The following is a 3,395-nucleotide window of genomic DNA, read 5'->3' as shown; positions in this document are numbered from 1 at the left end:
GGTCACGACCCCGCAAAGCCAGAACCGGATCCCCGACCCCGAGGAGGGACGGGTCAACCGCTGCTCCCCAACCGTGGGAACGCTGCCGGGGAGGGGGAGCGAGGCGACCTCCACACGGCACACAACACGAGCGACGCACGCACGCGACGCGCGCGACGAGGCCGCGGTCCGCGGGAACGGCAAAGACGGGGAAGCGCGGGAGGGACCGCTCGCGGCGGGCACGGACGGTGGACGGGTGGGGCCCGGGAGCCCACCGCCACCCAGCCCCGCCCTTCCCGCTCGGCTCCGCGCCCCGACCGAGGCGCGTACGCACCCTCGGGGGAGCGGGGGAATCGGGGTCCCGCGGCACTCGGGCGTGCGCGCACGCGCCCCCTTCTTTCCCCGCCACGGGTAACACGTCCCAGGCTCCGACACGGCACGCCAGCCGAGTCCACGACACGCTCTCTTGCCCCGCGTGGTTCCTCCCCGGACTCGGAGCGAGGAGGCGCGGGCCGCAGCGGGTGACACAAACGCTCGGGTTTCCCCCCCCAAAGACGGGACGCGGCGAGGGGCACCCGGCCGAAGCTACGCGCATCGGGCGGTCGGGGCGTGCCGGGGCGACCCCAAGCACGCCCTCTCTTCATCGGATCGCTAGAGAAGGCACTTTTTCTCACTGAGGGCGGGCGGGACGGACCCGGCCCGACGAGCCTCCGGTCGCGGCAGCGCAAGAGCAGGGGAAGCGACACACACACCGCTCGATGATCTCGAGCGCGGCGAGGCGGGGGGGTCTGCGGTATCGGTAAGGATTTTTCTTCCTTTCCGGGGCGTACTCTTGAGCGTTCGCGGACACGGGGGACCGGACCGAGAAAAAGCATACTACACAAGAGGTCCCCCGAGAGCCAGGCCTGCCTCTGCGGCAACACCCACCGGGTCTGCACCAGGCGGGGAGGCAATTCTCAGTCCGTCACCGACGGACCACCTTTAACGGTGAGAAGAAAATTAAAAAGGCCGGCCGCGACCGCTCAACACCACCCAACGGCTCACCGCCTACGGGAGAAGGCAGCGCGTGGTGGGCCGCTCGCCCGATCTCACGAGACGGCCGTGAGAGAGCCATCTTACCGCAGCGAGCCTCTCTTACCCGCTCGCCTCGACCCCCTTTTTTTCTTGATTCTCGGGATCACACACCTCGCAGAGGAACACCGCTAATGGCCGTACCGCACACAGGAGGCATACACGTCAGAGAACCGGGAAATGCCACCGCCACTCAGAACCGGGCACCTCTGAAGATCGGCCTGGAACGCTCCAGGAGCACCACGAGGATCGCAAGCAAGGCGCGTGCACACGAGCCCGGTCGGGAGGGGCACGTAACGCGGCAATCAGCCGACCCTCCCCCGGCTCGGAGGGAGGAGGGCCAAACAGACCCACACACGGTGGGCATAGCGAAACGCGCAACGGGGAACAAAGCCCCCGGCGCGCCTCACAGGAACCCCCACGAACCACAGCGAGGAGTGCGGGGGGGCTTTCACAGGGCTCGGGCCGGATAACCGCACCCCTGCCTTCCACACACCACCGGTAAAGGTGGGGAGGAGAGACGAGGGGCCCGCTGGCAGAACGAGAAGAGCGGCCGCCATTCGCCATGAATGTCCGTCCCTCGCCTGGCGCGGCTTAGGCCTCCGGCCCGAATGAACACAGGGCAAGCGCACCACATCGATCAACAAAGCAGAACCGGGAAGAATCGAGCGAGAGATCAACCACAGACCCAACACATGCCACAGAAAAAGAAAAAAAAAAAAAAAAAGAAAACCCTTCACACCAAAATAAGCGGTGGGGGGGGGTCAACGGGGAATCCAATAAAAGAGGAGTGCACTCGGGAGGCACATAACATGAGGCAGCAGAAGGGCCGGGCCACCCTCAACCCAAAAAGGACTCATGGAGACTCGGGAGCTCCACAAGCTGGGAGGGGGAGGTAAAAAAAAAAAAAACCGGTGCGCTCGGGAGGCACACGGGAGCAGAGGACCATGGAGGAGACTCGGGAGCTCCACAACCTGGTCCCCGCCCGCAAAAAAAAAAAAAAAAAAAAAAAAGCACCGGGATGGCAAGGGAGAAGCATCGAGAGACGGGTCCCACCATCCAAACAGAACGGGTGACAAACCACGAAGCGGGGACGCCTGACACGCTTCACCACGGGCAAAAGCAAGGCAAGGAAGCCGGTCATCTCAAAAAGCCTCACGGGAAAGCACAGCAGCGAGACACGGGCTGGGCTAGACAGAGAAAAATAATACCCCGTGAGGCTCGGAAGAGAGACCGCCACCTAGCGTCCTTTAATGTCACCCAATTAAAGGACAGCGTGTCAGCACCTATCTGCAGGTACAATAAGGACAGATAGCAATTATTAGAAGAATGGCAACAGGTACGGGGAGTCATTCACAGACCACACAGAACTCCTGAAAGTGAGGCTGGGTGAAATGTCCCAAAAATGTCCCCATAAACAAGAGAACCGACCCTCAAAGGAACAACTGGTCGACCTCATAACCATGAAAGGACCGAGAGAGCGAGGTGGACATGCCAGAAAGCCGGGCGCCCAGCCTCCTCCCGGCCGAGGACCCTGCGACCAGCCGCTAGGGATGGAGAAGGGCAAGAAGAAAAACTTGGGGGGGGGGAATCTCGAGTCCAAGAAACCGGGGACCAGTGAACAGGGGAGCCGGGACCACCACCTCCTCTCGGCCTCGAGAACACGAGGCCCGCCGCTGGGCTCTCGCAAGACCGAGGGCAGGAGAAAGGGGCGGGGGAGAACTCCGAGACACCAACGAGTCCGGACCAGGGAGGCGAGAAAGACGGGACCACGGCCTCCTCTCGGCCTCAGCATGGCAAGGCCCGCCGCTGAGGACCGAGGGTTCCTGGCAAGAGGAAGAAAACTAATAAAAAAGCTCCGAGAGTCCGGACCAGGGAGGCGAGGAAGCCGGGACCACGGCCTCCTCTGGGCCTCAGGATGGCAAGGCCCGCCGCTGAGGACCGAGGGTTCCTGGCAAGAGGAAGGAAAAAAAAAAAAAAAAAAAAAAAAGGTCCGAGACCCCAACGAGTCCGTGACGGGGCAGCGGGGAAGCCGGGATCAACCATCGCCTCCTCTCGGCCTCGGTTCGCCGGGTCCCAGGGCTCTTTAGAAGAGAGAAAAAGCAAGGGAAAAGCAACTTTTAAAGCCGAGGTATTTCACCGATCCTGGGCCCGGGTGGACCCGACACCTAGCGGGAGTACGCAAACGACTGAAGCCTTCTGGTCGACCCGCTCAAGTCTCCCAGCACCCTCTCCAGCTGGTCCCGTCACTGGGTTCCATCCCCAACGCACACACCCATGGGTGACTCTTCCGGCACAACCTCCTACACAGAGACCGTCCCCAAGCACGACACCGACTCCGGGAC

This window comes from Microtus pennsylvanicus, unplaced genomic scaffold, assembly GCF_037038515.1.
Source record: "Microtus pennsylvanicus isolate mMicPen1 unplaced genomic scaffold, mMicPen1.hap1 Scaffold_62, whole genome shotgun sequence".
NCBI classification, from domain to species: Eukaryota; Metazoa; Chordata; class Mammalia; order Rodentia; family Cricetidae; genus Microtus; species Microtus pennsylvanicus.
This window is presented reverse-complemented; position numbering follows the sequence as displayed.